General features: G+C 38.8%; 1 long non-coding RNA gene across 1 annotated transcript in view; it reads left to right on the top strand.

Moving 5' to 3' along the window:
* LOC132653166 (uncharacterized) overlaps positions 1-18,026 on the top strand; it is an 18,889-nt gene extending 863 nt beyond the window's left edge. The window contains exons 2-4 of the long non-coding RNA XR_009590904.1: positions 10,473-10,672; positions 11,077-11,197; positions 13,320-18,026. This is a non-coding gene — a long non-coding RNA (uncharacterized LOC132653166). The remainder of the gene's footprint in view (positions 1-10,472; positions 10,673-11,076; positions 11,198-13,319) is intronic.
* The last annotated feature ends 255 nt before the right edge of the window (positions 18,027-18,281 follow it).

An 18,281-nucleotide genomic window follows, 5' to 3' on the forward strand; every position in this document is an offset into this window, starting at 1 on the left:
GAGGAAAAGTGAGTATTACAAAGTTTGCAGAGAGGAAAAATTGAAACCCAGGAGGCACTCAGGAAAGGTAATGTACACAATTACAGCGTTGTGTGGCTTGTGCTGAATGATTTTAACGGGTAGAGGAAGCCGGCATAAACTCTGAATGTGTGTCAAAGTTCTTTGTAATGGAAAAAAAAATTAAGTAAGCATCAGTCACACACATACACACCCAATTTTTGTACTCAGTGACAACTTGATTCAGGAGCCTGTTTGCTTAGACACTACAAAATTAAGATAAATATAATGTGCTGTTTATTCAGATTTCTGAAGTTAGGAAACCTCAGAGTAGATCCAGATGGAGTCAAACACCAGTCTTAGTAAATCCTTCCTGCAAATCAAAATGTTCCAATCTTGCTTATGAGGACTCTCAGAACACTTAATACTTTGACAAGGAACTTTGGTTTTTATGACCATTGATTTAAGCTAATTTTAAAAGCAGTTGTTAGCTTTTATCAGTCCTATCATCTTCTATCAATAGTTTTTATTGTGCATTACTGCAACTTTACTGGTGCACGAATAGCATTTTTTTTCACGAATAGCATTTTTAATTAGATTTTTTTTTCCTTCACTGTTTTTACGTAAGTCTTTTGACCATTCTAACATAAAATTAATTCGATCTATGCTGTAAATACCTATGACAGGTGTTTTCATCTTGTTTGCAGAATGTTATATCCTATCTTCTCATTTCTCAAACTTGTAACCCCCACAATTTTCTGTGCAGAATTTATTGCAGTTCAAGACAAAATTTTTAGTACTCAACAGAGAAATTTTTTTGGATAAGGACAAGGATATGGAAGCTGAGTCATTATCTGATCCTTTGCTGTACCTGAGAGCACTTTGATGTTGGTAAATATTGATTAAATGTTAATAGGGATAGAGTAGACATAGTGCCTGTCACCAGTGAAGAGAAAGACTTACAGAAATACAGATGTAAGCTAACACCTCATCAACTAGTACCTCCTTATATGTAAAGTAATCCTAGTCAAGACATTTTTTTTTTCATATCTCTATGTTTGGGGATAAACTATACACAGAAAAGATGTGTTTTCTCCAAATAAAGTCTTGAAAATGTGAAGGAAAAGTAGAAATGTCCCCAGGATCACATGTTAGGCAGAAGAGTTTGGTAGAGCAGTTTTAACAGGTTATATTTGTGGAGAGCGACAAAGTTACAGCAGCACAGCAATAGTACAGTGCAGAAACCTATGGAGGTGACAGGAGAGAAAAACACCAAGGTGAAGTCAGACAATATTTTCCTCGGTAGGTGAGATAGTGTGTGAAGTTGACTGGGCAAGTAGCTTGACGCAGAACCTAAAGTAGGTTCAGTCAATCTGCATCATGCCAATGGAAGCTCCTTCCTCAGTTAACAATGGGAATGCATGCTGACAACCAAAATAACACAGAACAAGATCTTATTCCATTATAACAGAGGTCAGAGGAAAGAGAATGACCTAAGAGCAGGTACATTGACTCATTCAACATTACCTTCGTAGAAGGTGCTTAGAGTTCACAGAATTTACAGAGTGGAAATGTCTAGTCTAATAAGCCACCAAAACAGTTAAAAAGATGGCCATATTTACTAAAAACAATCTATATATTCAATGTAATATTTTTAAGTTTCCAATTAAGGCTATACTCATTTGTATAAGGACAAGCATTTAGAATGTTAGTTGCAGATTAGATTGGTTTAGTAAGGTAGCAGTTGTAGACTGTCCTCCAAGATCCGTGACTTCACTTGCTTGGGTACTTGACTAGGTTTCCAGTAGCAGGCATGGTTTCTTTCTTGTTGAGTGGGTCTTAAGTCAAATTAGAGAGCTGTTTGCTACCACCAAGGAATGCATGCCGCTACTATACCTTTACTGTTTTTGTCATACTGCTTATTGTTGTAGTTCTTAGGTTTAATAGCTGTGTAGGACTGTTGGACCTTTTCCTTACTTAGAGGCTTGCATAGCAGCTTATGATATCATGAAACATATTTCTCAGAGAATAGGATTTTAAATCAGTTTTAGTGCAGGGGCCTCTGGGCTCTGTTTCAAGAGCATGGAATCTTCAGCAGCAGTATCCTGTATGCATGAGTCTTTTAGGCAACCCTAACCAACACGTCAAAACAGGTATTCTCATAGTCAGTGTTGTGGATTTTGTTAGAGGGCCTCTGGCTCTTAAAAAGTGGATTATTAGTCCAGAAATGAAAATTCCTATTTAAACTATATGTGTATATTTATACATATACATGCATGTATATAACAATTAATTTAAAAATCCATGATTTTTAAAAGAACAAGGAGGGGTATGTGGAATGGCTTGGTGGGGGGAGGAAAGGAAAAAACATAACAATACAACATATTGTATGAAAAGTCTTATTTTCGATAAAAATAAAAACAAAACTGGGTGGGGGATAAAGATGACCAATAGAGATGTAAGGAAGGAGGTGTGTTTCACAGGAGATTGCATCAAAGTTTGGGGTATACTTGTTTTTTTTTTTTTTTCTTTTTTTTTAATTTTTTTTTTATCAGTTACATTTTATTAACTCTGTATCCCAGCCATGTCCCGATCCCTCATTCCCTCCCAGTCCCTCCCTCCCTCCCTCATCTCCACCGTGCCCCTTTCCAAGTCGACTGATAGGGGGGACCTCCTCCCCATTCATCTGATCCTGTTTTATCAGGTATCTTCAGGACTGGTTGCAAAGCCCTCCTCTGTGGCCTAACAGGACTGCTCCTCCCTTCGGGGGTGGGGAGACCAAAGAGCCAGTCATTGAGTTCCTGTTAGAAATAGTCCTTGTTCCCCTCACTTTGGGAAACCAATTGGTTACTGAGCTACCACAGGCTACATCTGAGTGGAGGTTCTAGGTTATATCCATGCATGGTCCTTGGTTGAATGTCAGTCTCAGAAAAGACCCTGTGCCCAGATATATTTGGTCCTTGTGGAGCTCCTATCCTTTCCCCATCAGACTAACTCCCCTTCTTTCTTATGATTCCCTGTACTCTGCCAAAGGTTTGGTCATGAGTCTTTGCTTTGAAAACACTGCTAGTTAGAGTCTTTCAGATGCGCTCAGTAGACTCCTGTCATACGTTCAATGCACATCCCATCTGTCTTTCTAAATGAGGATTGATCATCTTGCCCCATGTCCACTCAATTGATTATCTTTTTTAGGTGTATAGATTTCATTATGTTTATCATATCTTATAGGTCTATATAAGTGAGTATATCCCATGTTTGTCTTTCTCCTTCTGGGATATTTCACTCAGAATGATCTTTTCTAGATCCCACCATTTGCCTGCAAATTTCATGATTTCCTCCTTTTTGATTGCTGAGTAGTATTCCATTGTATAAAAATACCACAATTTCTGTACCCATTCCACCGTTGATGGACATCTGGGTTGTTTCCAGGTTCTGGCTATTACAAATAGAGCTGCTATAAACATGGTTGAGCAAGTGTCCTTTTTGTGTACTTGAACAAACTTTGGGTATATACCTAGCAGTGATATAGCTGGGTCTGGAGGAAGCACTATTCCTATTTGTCTTAGAAAGCGCCAGATAGCTTTCCAGAGTGGTTGTACCAGTTTACATTCCCACCAGCAGTGGAGGAGGGTTCCCCTTTCTCCACAACCTCTCCAGCATGTGTTATCGCTTGAGTTTTTCATCTTGGCCATTCTGATGGGTATAAGGTGATATCTCAGGGTCGTTTTGATTTGCATTTCCCTGATGGCTAATGAGGATGAGCATTTCTTTAAGTGTTTTTCTGCCATTCGATATTCCTCTGTCGAGAATTCTCTGTTTAGCTCTGTTCCCCATTTTTTAATTGGATTACTTGGATTGCTGCTTTTCAGCTTCTTTACTTCTTTGTATATACTGGATATTAGTCCTCTGTCAGATAAAGGGTTAGTGAAGATTCTTTCCCAATCTGTAGGCAGTCGTTTTGTTTTGATGACGGTATCCTTTGCTTTACAGAAACTTTTCAGTTTCATGAGGTCCCATTTATTGATTGTTGCTCTTAGAGCCTGTGCTGTTGGTGTTCTGTTCAGGAAGTTGTCTCCTGTGCCAATGAGTTCTAGGCTGTTCCCCACTTTTTTTTCCAATTGATTTAGGGTATCTGGTTTTATGTTGAGGTCCTTGATCCACTTTGACTTTAGTTTTGTGCAGGGTGATAAATATGGATCTATTTTCATTTTTCTGCATGTAGACATCCAGTTGGTCCAGCACCATTTGTTGAAGATGCTGTCTTTTTTCCATTGAATGGAATTGGCTTCTTTGTCGAATATCGAGTATTCATAGGTGTGTGGATTTAGTTCTGGGTCTTCTATGCGGTTCCATTGATCCTCCTTTCTGTTTCTATGCCAATACCATGCAGTTTTTATTACTGTTGCCCTGTAGTACAGCTTGAGATCAGGAATGGAGATACCTCCAGATGATCTGTTGTTGTACAGGATCGTTTTGGAGATTCTGGGTTTTTTGTTTCTCCATATGAAGCTGAGAATCTTTTTTTCAAGGTCTGTAAAGAATTGAGTTGGTATTTTGATGGGAATTGCATTGAATCTGTAGATTGCTTTTGGCAGTATGGCCATTTTCACAATGTTAATCCTACCAATCCATGAGCACGGGAGATCTTTCCATCTTCTGATATCTTCTTCGATTTCTTTCTTCAGAGACTTGAAGTTTTTCTCAAACAGGTCTTTCACTTGCTTGGTTAGAGTCACACCAAGGTACTTTATGTTATTAGTGGCTATTGTGAAGGGTGTTGTTTCCCTAATTTCTTTCTCAGCCTTTTTGTCTTTGGTATATAGGAGGGCTTCTGATTTTTTTGAGTTGATTTTGTATCCTGCCACTTTGCTGAAAGTGTTTATCAGCTGAAGGAGTTCTCTGGTTGAATTTTTGGGGTCGCTCATGTATACTATCATATCATCTGCAAATAGTGACACTTTGACCTCTTCCTTTCCGATTTGTATCCCCTTGATCTTCTTTAGTTGTCTTATTGCTCTGGCTAGGACTTCAAGTACTATGTTGAAGAGATATGGGGACAATGGACAGCCTTGTCTTGTCCCTGATTTCAGTGGGATTGATTTAAGTTTCTCTCCATTGAGTTTGATGTTAGCTATAGGCTTGCTATATATTGCCTTTACTATGTTTAGGTATGTGCCTTGTATCCCTGATCTCTCCAAGACTTTAAACATGAATGGGTGTTGGACTTTGTCAAATGCTTTTTCAGCGTCTAAGGAGATGATCATGTGGTTTTTCTCCTTCAGTTTGTTTATGTGGTGGATTACATTGATGGATTTCCGTATGTTGAACCACCCTTGCATGCCTGGGATGAAGCCTACTTGGTCATGGTGGATGATATCTTTGATGTGTTCTTGGATTCGGTTTGCAAGTATTTTATTAAGTATTTTTGCGTCAATGTTCATAAGAGAGATAGGCCTAAAGTTCTCTTTTTTTGTTGGGTCTTTGTGTGGTTTAGGTATTAAGGTGACTGTGGCTTCATAGAATGAGTTTGGTAGTGTTCCTTCTGTTTCTATTTTGTGGAATAGCTTGAGGAGAATTGGAGTTAGCACTTCTTTGAAGGTCTTGTAGAATTCTGCGCTGAAGCCATCTGGCCCAGGGCTTTTTTTGGAGGGGAGACTGTTAATGACTGCTTTGATTTCCTTGGGAGATATAGGGCTATTCAGTCTTTCTACCTGATCTTGACTTAGTTTTGGTAGATGGAATCTTTCAAGAAAATTATCCATTTCATTTAGATTCTCAAATTTTGTGGCATATATGCTTTTGTAGTATGACCTAATAATTGTTTAGATTTCCTCAATGTCTGTGGTTATGTCCCCATTTTCATTTCTGATTTTGCTGATCTGGATAGTTTCTCTCTGCTTTTTAGTTAGTTTGGCTAAGGGTTTGTCTATCTTGTTGATTTTCTCAAAGAACCAGCTTTTTGTTTCATTGATTCTTTGGATAGTTTTATTTGCTTCTAGTTGATTGATTTCAGCCCTTAGTTTGATTATTTCCACCCGTCTGCTCCTCTTGGGTGTATCTGCTTCTTTTTTTTCTAGGGTTTTCAGTTGGGCCATTAAGTTGTTTGTATGTGATGTTACGAATTTCTTCTTGTAGGCACTTAGTGCTATAAATTTTCCTCTGAGCACTGCTTTCAATGTGTCCCATAAATTTGGGTATGTTGTGCCTTCCTTTTCATTGAATTCTAGGAAGTCTTTAATTTCTTTCTTTATTTCTTCCTTAACCCAGCTGTCATTGAGTAGTAAGTTGTTCAGTTTCCATGTGCGTGTCGGCTTTTTGTTGTTTCTGTTGTTGTTGAGGTTGAGCTTTAGTCCATGGTGGTCAGATAGTATACAAGGGATTATTTCAATCCTTTTGTATCTGTTGAGGCTTGCTTTGTGGCCCACTATATGGTCTATTTTGGAAAAGGTTCCATGCGGTGCTGAAAAGAAGGTGTACTCTTTTGAGTTTGGGTGAAATGATCTGTAGACGTCTATTAGGTCCATTTGATTTAGGGATTCTGTGAGTGCTTTTATTTCCCTATTTGGTGTCTGTCTAGTAGACCTGTCCCTTGGTGAGAGTGGAGTGTTGAAGTCTCCCACTATTAAGGTATTAGGATCAATGTATGATTTAAGCTTTAATAATGTTTCATTTACGAATGTCGGTGCTCTTGTATTTGGGGCATAGATATTCAAGATTGTGATGTCCTCTTGGTGGATTTTTCCTTTGATGAGAATATAGTGGCCCTCCTTATCTTTTTTGATTAACTTGGGTTGAAAGTCTATTTTATTAGATATTAGGATGGCTACTCCAGCTTGTTTTCTGGAACCATTTGCTTGAAAAACAGTTTTCCAGCCCTTTACTCTGAGGTAGTGTTTGTCTTTGTTGCATAGGTGTGTTTCTTGGATGCAACAGAATGTTGGATCCTGTTTCCTTAACCATTCTGTTAGCCTGTGTCTTTTTATTGGTGAGTTGAGTCCATTGATATTGATAGATAATAGTGACCAATGCATGTTAGTTCCTTTTGTAATGGAGTCGATGATCTAACCCTGTTTCATTGCTTGTTTTCTTTTCATTTTTGTTGGGATATTATCTGTATGCCCTGTTTTCTTGGGTGAATTTGTTTTCATTGGATTGGAGTTTTCCTTCTAGTATCTTCTGTAGGGATGGTTTGCTGTGTAGATATTGTGTAAATTTAGTTTTGTCATGGACTATTTTGTTTTCTCCATCTATGTTGATTAAAAGCTTTGCAGGGTATAGTAGTCTGGGTTGACATTTGTGATCTCTTAGAGTCTCCATGATACTTGCCCAGGCCCTTCTGGCTTTCATAGTTTCTGATGAGAAGTCCGGTGTGATTCTGATAGGTCTACCTTCATATGTTACTTGGCCTTTTTCCCTTGCTGCTTTTAATATCTTTTCTTTGTTCTGTAGATTTAGTGTTTTGACTATGATGTGACGTGATGTGTTTCTTTTCTGGTCTAGTCTATTTGGAGTTCTGTAGGCCTCTTGTATATTTATGGACACCTCTTTCTTTAAGTTGGGAAAATTTTCTTCTATGATTTTCTTGAAAATATTTTCTGGACCTTGGAGTCTGGAGTCTTCTTTTTCGTGAATTCCTATTATTCTTAGATTTTGTCTTTTCATAGCATCCTTGATTTCTTGGATATTTTGTGATTGGAACTTTTCTGATTTTACTTTTTCTTTGAGAGAAGTATCCACTTCTGCAAGTGTGTCTTCAGCTCCAGAGATTATCTCTTCCATCTTTTGTATTCTGTTGGTGATGCTTACTTTTGTGGTTCCTGATCTTTTCTCCAAGTTCTCCAGCTCAAGGGTTTTCTCATTTTGTGTTTTCTTTATTGATTCTAATTCTGTTTTCATGCCTTGCACCATTTCTTTCATGTGTTTGAATTTGGATTCCTGTCTCTCTATGATGGCCTCTATTTCGTTTTTCATTTCCTTCTTATATGCCACTAATTTTTCCTCTACTTGTGTATCTATTTGCTTGGCTATGTTTGCCTGTGTTTCTTTAAGGATATTGTCTATTTCTTCTTTCTTTGCCTCCAATTGACTGGCCATCTCTTTGAAAGACTTGTTCCTTTCCTCCTTATGAGCCTCAAATAATTGGGCAAGCATGGCTTTAAAATCATTTTCCTGTGCTTCTGCTGAATTGGTGTATCCATCGATTTTGGGGTTTGCTGGTAAAGTCATGATGTCCTGATTTATGTTGGAAGTGTTCTTTCGCCTACCTCTGGCCATTGGCTTATCTGAAACCTTCCCTGTTTGTTTTTGGATTCTGCAGATCAGACTGGTGCTGTCTCTCTGGTGTCTGGAGAGTTCTTCAGGAAGCTGAGCACTCTCAGCGTGTGCTGAGGACTAGCTGTACCTGTGGGAGGAAAGTACGCAGGCGCAAACGGGGCAAATGCAAGCGTGTGTGTGCGCGCACGCGTGTGTGTCTGTGTGTGTAAGTGTGCGTGGATGAGTTTTTCGAGGGACAGGGTGATGGCTAATGTTGAACCCTTAAGTGTGTGGGAGGGGCTCTGCACTGTATATGTCGCAGGCGCTAATGATGATCGCAGTGCAATTTCTGGCATTAACTGTCTTAACTCCTCAATCAGACCCACAGGGCAGGAACTTCAATGTCCCTAGTGCCCCTCTGTTTCCCAAATGATGTGGGTGGGAGGGGGGTTCGATGCCTGGCTTCTGATTTAGAAGGACCCGGGATCTGCAGATTCTCAAGGGTGCACTCACTTACAGGCAGGTCTCTTGGCAGAGATCTTGGTATCTGGGGCTCTCTGCTCTCTGGTTTGGCCCTGCTTCTTTGATGTGTTCCGCCAGTTCTGTGCTGCTGTCACTGCCAGGTTCTGAGGTCTTGCTGCAGCTGGAGATTTCAGGGTGGTCACTTCAGCAGGGATGGGGTAACCAGGCTCTCTGTTCTCTGGTTTGGCCCTGGTTAGTCTTAAACTGGAGGGCTGTGGTGCCCCGCCAGTTCAGTGCTGCTCTGCTGCCACATCCCGCTGTAACTGGAGACTGGGTTGCTAGTCCCAATGCTTTCTGGGAAGTCCTGGGATCTCTTCGTTGTGCTCTCCAAGCTTGGGAGGCCCAGCACCTGGTGTGTCCAGGTTGTATGATGTTTCTGCCTAGTTTTGGTGAGTATATAGCGTATTCTCTGTCACTGTGGGATTGGGTGGGCCGTACAGTCAGAGCTAGTATGGTGTCTAGCAGATTCGCGCCCTGGGAGGATGGTGCAGCCGCTGCGCGAATCTGGGACTCCGGGGCACGTACTGCTGGCTTTTGTCTGCCGCTAAAGTGCTTGGGGCTCCGTCTCAGCGGCTGTATACCCCAGGCAGTTAAGTCTGCGCTGAGAAAGATGAGTCCGCTGTGCCGCTGTGCTGAGGAGGAAGGAGGTCTGGGGGAAGGGAGTGCCGCAAGAACAAAGGATCGTTTCTCTCCTTCCCCAAGCAAGTCTCCGGGTGACCGGAGGCCAAAGTTTTCACCTCCTGCGATGTTCCCTGGTGTTCAGAAAGCCTCGCTGTGGTTTTCCTGGGTTGGGGGTCCTTCCATTCTCCAACTCAGAAGATCAGGTATCCCACCGCTCAGAAACTGTGTGTGCTAGTCACCATCTTGGCTCCTGGGGTATACTTGTATGAAAATATCTTTATAAAAACTATTACTCTGTTGTTGTAAGTGGCGATTAATATTTGCTAATAATTATCTTTTAGTAATGCTGCTGTTAATCCTAAACAGCTGTATAACCAAATCACCACACAGAGACTGGGTTTATTTAATTAACCTAGAACACAATGTTGGGCAATAGTTAATCTCTCCTAAACCTCCAAGCCCTCATAGTTTCCTAACATTTAGATTTCCCACATTATACTTGCATTTTGTGAAATCTTAGGTTTGGTTCATGTTCCACGTCCTCCAAGATCTCTTCTCCAGCTCTGTTCTCCTAGCTCCATCTCACCCGTTCTCTCCCTCTCATTTCCTACCCTCTGGCTCCTCCCCTCTTTCCTGTCCTCTGGTTCCTCCCTTTGCACAACATTGTGGCTAGTTGTTTTATTGTGGCCTGTTTACACACAACTGAGACAGGATGCTCAGAATAAGTATCACAATGAAATATCCAGATTGAAATCAGAGAGTGGGAGCAGGGGGAGAAATCTGCATTTGACTGTATGTATTTCAAAAGAACATTATACCACCACTGTATAATAAACATATTCCAATATAAAAGCAACCAAATACAAAGAAAAATTTACAAACAAAAAAGAAAATTATTAACTCAAAATAGCTTCAAGAAGTACCTGAAACTGACCAGATTCACTAAACCCTTCCCTCCGAAGAATAAATATTAAAGACTGTTAAGAGTACCTCTCAGGCAAACCCAGTGCAAAGAAGACTTTTTTTTTTATTACTTTATTTTTTTTTATCACTTACATTTTATTAACTCTGTATCCCAGCCGTGTCCCGATCAAAGAAGACTTTTGGAGGAGTCAAACTGCAAAGAACACTCTGAGAACAGACCAGAAGCCTGGAAGAAGCAAGAACCAGTCAAGCTACCTTGAAGATGTGTAGACCAACAGAGTCACTTAGAAAGGACACTCTTCAGTCTGTTGAGCCTCCTTAAGGTTGTGCAGCGTGCTCCAGCTTCCCAGCTTCTGTAAGCTGTCATATATGCTGGGATGGGCCTTGGTAATGCAGCTGGGCTTAAGTCATTTTTGCTTCCTATCAGTACCACCAATAAAACCAAGTTGTATTTTGATGGCATCTGTACTTGCTCTTCCATGGGCTCCCTATCTGGAGTGAGTAGATGTGTGTATGAATCTCCCTTGGAAAAGTCTTGTCACACAGTATATAGGAACAAAACCTCAGCCACAGATTGTAATATGTGGTGGTATTGATCCAAGTTTCCCCAAAGACTAATGACTGAACATCTTTTACTTTTCTGTTATTATTGGCTGTTTCTACATCTGCTTTAAAGAGCTACCTGCTCACATCTCATGTTACTTTTAAAATTACGTATTTTCTTTATTGTAATCACTTTTTGTTTGTTTTTTGAGACAGGGTCTCACGATGTATTCCTGGTTTGAGTCCAGTTTAGAGAGGAGTCTGGCTTCACACTCACAGAAGTAAGCTGCTTCTGCCTTCCAAGTTCTGAGACTGCAAGATTGTGCCACCATACACAGTAAGTGGTTTTTTGTTTGTTTTAAAATATATCATCAGTGCTAGATCCTTATCAGATTCTGAATATGTGAATATTTTTTTCTCATTCTACAGTATATCTTTTCACCTTCCTGCTAATGTCCTGGTAAAATGTTTAAAGCATTTTAAAATTAGATGGAATAAAATTTGTCTATCTTTTTTCATTGTCTAGTGATCTTGGTATACTGCCTAAGAAGATTAGCAAATTCATGGGCAAGGTGATTTACATGTGACTTTCATTCTAAAATTGATAGTTTTAGCTATTTATATTTAAATCTTTTATCTAATTGCTAAACATAAAATGTGGTAAGGATACAAATAAGCTCCTTTGCTTAGTTGTTGCACACTTGCATTGAAAAGATGATTCTTTTTCCATTAAATGGTCTTGATACACTGTTTGAAAATCTCTTGGTCATAGATACATGGACTCACAATTCTATTCTATTGAGTTGTGTGTCTGTCTTTATGACAATGTGTTGTTTATGATAGTGTTCTAGTAAGAATTAAAATATGGAAATGTGAATCTTCCATGGTTGTTCTTTCTGAAGATTGTTTTGACTAGACAACTTAGGATGACTTATATTTCCATATGTATTACAGGAGCAGCTGTGAGCCTTTCTGAAAAGAAGAAAAAGTCCTAGGGATTTTACAGTAATTGCTTTGAATGTGCATATCAATATAAAGAGTACTGTACCACCTGTGTTTATTACTTAGATATGAATATCTCTCTAGCTAGTGACGTTCTAGAAACCTAGGAGGTGGGATTTCACTGGGTCAAATGTGTCATTAGGGGTATTTCCTTAGTGGTATCTTGTCTCTTTCTCATTCCTATCCTTCTTGTCTACAATGAAATGAACAGCCTTGCACACAACTTCTTGCCATCATGTTGGATTTTGTGAACTAAAATAAACCTTTTATCATTTTATTTATTCTCTCAGACATTTTGATCATGACAATGGGAAAAATAGCTGAAATTTTAAGAAAAGCTAAGTAAATCATGAGCACAAGGCATCCATTCTATTAACTTAGCTTCTCTTAAAATTTAGGTAATCTCTTTTTCTCTAAGTGCAAACATCCTAAACTTTCTTCATTAAATTCATTTATTTATTTATTTATTTTTGTAGAATGATTTTAATCCAGCAATATTGTTACTCTGGATGGAATACAGACACTCTGTTAGCACATATGTTTAATCCCTCTGGCAGAAACACCCATAGTACACCCCTTTAATCCCAAACAATGATGGTAATTTGTAGAATGAAGCACCCAAATTTGAAAGCAATATCTAATTGAGCGGTAGACAAAATGACTAAAGGGAGGAATCAGGGAAAGATTTGACAGAATAGGATATACCAGCTCTCAAGAGAAGACAAGCAATGACACACACACACACACACACACACACAGAGAGAGAGAGAGGGGGAGGAACATGAGCAGTATTACCAAGAGAGTTTTACAGAGAAAGGTTGAAGAGCGAAGGTAGATACAAGTGAAGACAGGGCATGAGAAGGAGGTAGAAAATTAGAATAGATTGCTGGAGGTAGTATGAGGCTAAGCAGAGCAATTCAGTCAGAGGCTGAGAGAAGCCAGCTTGAATCAGTCATCTTGGACAGGAGTTTGAGCCAAAACAGCTGAGTTGAACCAGCCAGCCAGAGTTGAGAAAGAGCTAGAAAGGGTGAGCTTATTCAGCAGTAAGTTTCAGAGGCAGAAAACATTCTAGGCCAATTTAATCACCTGTATGATCTTTTGTTCTATTTTATGAAATATAATTTATATTGATTGTGTATTTGTGATAAATACTGTTTGATAATGAAGAATCTTTTAATATACAAGTAAGTTTAGTATTTATAGAGGATATTTTAAAATTATGTATATAATTTTTGTACCATATTTGGCTTACTGTGCATCTAGGTGGTATTGGCTTCATAGAATTAGTTAAGAAGTATAGTACCCTCTTCTAGAATTATTTTTTGAGTCTTTGTAAAATAGCCTCACTATTTTTTTTTATAAGTTTTGGGTAGCTAACTAAATCTCCATGTTAATATATGCTATTTAGGGTTTACAGTGTACACATTTCCAAAGCCATAATGTTTTTTTTGTGATAGGTGTTCTTGGTTGTCAACTAGACTATATCTGGAAGAAACAATAATCCAGAAATGGAGGGCACATTTGTGATCTGAATCTGGAGGAGGGAAGACAGCATGACTCTGATCAAGATCTTGAAGTGGGAAGACACCTTTAACCTGGCTCACTCCTTCTGCTGGAAACTTATGTAAGAACAATGGAAGAAGGGAAGTATTGCTCTCTACCGGCTTGTCCTCACCTTGCTAGCACATCCATTCCTTCACTGGCATTGGAGCTTAATTCTTTAGGATTCTAGCATATACAGAAGACTGGCTGAGATACCAAGCCTGCAGGACTGAGCAACTACTATATTCTTCAACTTTCCATTCACAGTTAGCCATTGCTGGATTAGTTTGACTGCAGCCTGGAAATCATGCCAATAAATTCCATGTATATTCATTCCATAAGTTCTGTGTCTCTAGAGAACCCTGACTAATACAGTTGTTAAATCAGTTATTTTACCATTTAAGAAAACTGTTAAAATTTATCATGTATTTATTTTTTTCTATTTGTTTCCTGCTTTCTAATGTCCTGTCATCAGATACATAAATGTTTGTTAACTATGCTGACTTAATGGATTGAGAATGTTAGGCCTAAGGGGGCCCCCAATTTCCAGAGGCGGATGACGAGAACTGAGGAGATTGGATTATCGATGCAATAGCAAGAGGTTTATTTAAGCCATTGTAAGATGGGGCTGCCCCCACAAAACCAGCAAGGAACCAGCCAGGAGAGACAGAAGACTGAGGTTTTTAAAGGAAAGAGTGCGGGGAATCTCAGAGGTTGCAAGCTTGGCCACACTGGGTTGGGTAGAGTAGTTGACTTTTAAAATGTTTGGTTCATTCTAGGTGCCGAGTCCATCTGGTCCTGCCTGATGTGGGTGGGGGAGCTATGATGTCTGGACTGGCTACCAGGCAAAGTTATCTGGACCCTCCTCCACAGCAGGGAGGAGACCTTTCACATTCCTTTGCAATGGGGTGGGGTCTTATTTCGATTTACCCTCTCCTCCTCCTGCTTTCTGGAAAAGTACTGGGAGAATTCAGTTTATCATGGGGTATAGAATTTACAAAGAAACCTGTAGAGCTGGCCTGTTCCTTTCAGAGAAGGATCCTATTTACATCCAAACTGATATTCATTGTTTTGAGATCTGATTTGCTGTTAATCAGTCCACCTCTCTTTTGATTACTGTTCACATGCTGTATTTCCATTCTTTTTCTTCTACCCTATTCATGAGTGTGTGTTTGGACCTCTTTACAAAAACAGCATATAGCTGATATCTTATTCCATTTTATTCTTGTTTCTCCCACTATATTGCTCTTAGGCATCTAGACAGCATATAAGGAAAAAGCTTACAGCCCACAGTTTGTAGACTGAAAATAAATGACCATGGCACCACCATCTGCTTATCTTCTGCTTGAGAGCTTGCGCTGAACCACATCATGGCAGAGAAACCAAAGTGGGTAGCATGAATGTATAGGAACTAATGTGTGGTACAATGACTGTTGGGGGTTGCTCTGAAGCTTTATGTTGATGCTAATTATTGCTCTTCAAGATCTGGTTACCCCTATCCTTGTTTTGTAAACCTACCTAAGACATTTTACCTGATTGGAAGATCTATGTCTAATTCTGTACCTTGGTGTGGCTAAAGTTCTCAGGCTATGGAGTTCAAGAGAATCACTGGAAACAGAGGGACAGGAAGAGAGGAGGAAGGAGGACTCCACCATGGGTTATTGTGGAGAAGGAGCCATGTGGACCAGGAGGAAGGACTCCAAGTATGGTGTGGATGGAGAAAACACCAAGATAAACAATATAAGCTCATATTTATAAGATGATGGATGGAAGGTGGCCCAGATTAGGATGGTCAAGGCAGATGTCACTGGATGGGAGCTGGAAGACAGATGGAGAGGTTATTGAGACAGCGTAGGTAAAAAATACCTGCCTGGCCCAAGGTAATAAGGCTGTTATAAAATCTAACAGGTGTCTGTGTCTTATTTGTGATAGCAGGTTAAATAATACCACTGCAATAATTATAGGGCAAAAAAATATAGTTAACATTACATAGCCGAACACTCACGGTTTTTTCTGTTGATACAACAAGAGACAGAAGTGTCAAGCTTGCTTTATCACAATCAACTGTTTCACTGAACAGTCAGGTCCCATGAGGCTAAGAACTCACACCTCTGGGGAAGGGGTTAATATCTCTCAACACTGCATGCCAGACTAAGCCACAGCAGAACAGTACAGTGCTGTGGCTCTCCTGTACAGTCTCAGTTCAGACTACCTATATTTAATGTGCTATAATCATCTTCATTTTTAAATTTCAGTTTAATTTCTGATGTGTTACGGGAGTGTATCGTGTGGTTTTGGTGAATGTGTGTGTGGAAGGAAGGGGAGGTTGGGTGCCATACTTCCGTCTTATTGCCCTGAGATGGGGGTCTTTCTGAGCCTGAGCTAGGCTGGCAGCCAGGAAGTTCCCTTGATTGTCTGTCTCTGCTCCATCATAGTGCTGAGGTTTCACATGTTCATGTGGCCAGGACTGGCTTTCTTATATGGATTCTGGAATTTAAACTCAGTTCCTCATACTACTTCATCAAGTACTCTGACTCACAGAGCCATCTCCTGGTCCCCCTTATTCAGTTTTTCAGTTGTTTTAGTCAGCAAGTAAATAAGGAAGTTGGTGAGTCTGTCTCTACTGGATTTTAAAAATGTCACTGTAGTTGGTCAAAACAAATACAGTTTTTCCAGCTTGTTACAACTTTTTGTCCTTTAACAAAGAGATTTTCATTGAAAAGTCATTATTAGGAATTACTTAAAGTCATATTGAATATGAAGCATTGTAAGATCATTAAATTCATGGAATCAAGTCAAAATATCTTGAGAAAAACAAAATTATATTACTTAGAAGCCACATAAATTAGAAGTATCTTTCTTAATACTGTCTAAATTTTTGTCTGAATTATGTAATGTGCAGAAGCAACACATTTTTTTACTAGCCTGATATAGATACCTTTAACCCACCACAAATATATGCATATGCAATATGTTTTATACATGTGATAATTTTCTGGGAATCACAACACATTAAAACATTTGTAAGGTCCAGAGAAATATCGGTCTTAGAGAACCTTTGAGCTGTAGGATAATGCTTCAAGAGTTTGGACTGGCATAAGAGAAGTAATATATCCTAAGACAAGGTGTCCAGCATGTATATGTATTGTTTAGTTTGTTTTTTTTTTTAAGAGGACATTGTGCAGGCAACACTGAAGCCCAAATTGTTTCAGGAAATGATTTTATACTGATCCTTATTAGACATCTTTTAAAATACTGATAATAAAATAGATATAATTCTTTTCCTCCTGACAATCATTCCCTTTCTAATGTAACTGAGCTTTTGAGTGGATGATTTTATAAAATTTCTATAGCAATTGCAAGTCTTCTGTAATGCATTGGAGGTAGGGTCTAGTCAGAAAGGAAGTCATCATGGACATTACCTTCAGATGGAACCACCATTTTTCTTGTGGACTATTATATCTTTTTAAGAGTAGAATGATATAAAAGCGAAAGCAAGGGCCCCTGTTCTCTGGCTTCCCACTCTTCTAGTGATCCTTCTAACACTTGCTTCTGTTATGATTCCATTTGTTGTAAGGCTCCACCAGACTCCATAACAAATTAGAACCACTTCATTTTAGAATGTTGATCTCCAAAAACTACCGGCCTTTATACACTATGTGGCATAGGTAATTTTTATAGCAATGGAAAAGAGATTGGTGTGACCTCTGTGTGCAAAACTGAAATATAATAAAGACTTCTCACATTAAGACAATTAAGACACAGAAAAAAAAAAAAAACAGGTCATTGATTAAGTGAGAAGTGCACACAAGTCTTCAGGCTCATAAATGAAGGGACAGTGTCCCACGTCACAGATATGATTTAACTTCCAATAGAGAAGCAGCATTTGTTTTATAATCGAAGGCTACAGTAAGTTTCTACTGACTGAAGTGTTTTATTAAAATCTAATTCTGCCAAATCTTCTGCTGTGGCTTACATTTTATTGTATCCATATTCAAGATGGGGAGACCTATTCTAAGCCATATGATAAGCACTTATACTCGAGCATCAGGACTGAGCCACTGTTCCTTTAAATTAAGACAAAAAACTTTTGTTCTGAAAAGCCCCAAAATCAGATAGTAAAATTTGGGAAATTTATATCAGTGCTGAGACTTCATGAAAATGTCTTTAGACAACAATCATAAAAATGCAGATGGTAAGAATATATAATGAGATTTGGGGAATTTCAATTTTAATAACAGAATAAAACACTGTCTCTTGTCTGTAATTTAATAAGGAGAGTTTTCCTGGGGTTATAAAATGTGAAATTATAGCCTGGAGTTTCTCAGTGACAACTAAATTTAAATAAGAGCTTTGGAATGAAACATCACAAGGTTTTATGGTGAAGAATGTACTTTTGTAAATAATGTCCATAAAACTAAGTCAGTGTATCCTAAATATTTTACCAGTAGATGCTAAGGAGAAGCTTGAGGCAGGCAAACAGAATCAATAATTGAATACTGTGCACTAAAGAATTATTGATGATATTTATTTTATACTGATGCAACTATTTGTACTTTCAAATGAACTCTTCAGTCTTTCTACAGAGGTATTTTGAAATTAAATTTAAACTTTTAGAATGATTTTTAAAAGTTCTGAGTGATCTTCATGGTGACAAGGGGTCCTTTAATGTAATCTTTGGCATCCAGAATAAAAGCAGCATTTGCAAATGGTCCTGTTTACAAAGTATTTCAATTTAAAGTAAGAGTTGCTTTGCTACACTTTCACACAAGAGGGCAGGATTGAGACAGACGCAATTCACCAGACAGCTCTGTTTTTGTTGCTTTTTTTCCCCCTTTAGAAATGGAAACATGAAACAAATTCAGCAAATTATATTC

Source organism: Meriones unguiculatus, chromosome 3 (genome assembly GCF_030254825.1).
Source record: "Meriones unguiculatus strain TT.TT164.6M chromosome 3, Bangor_MerUng_6.1, whole genome shotgun sequence".
Classification (NCBI taxonomy): Eukaryota; Metazoa; Chordata; class Mammalia; order Rodentia; family Muridae; genus Meriones; species Meriones unguiculatus.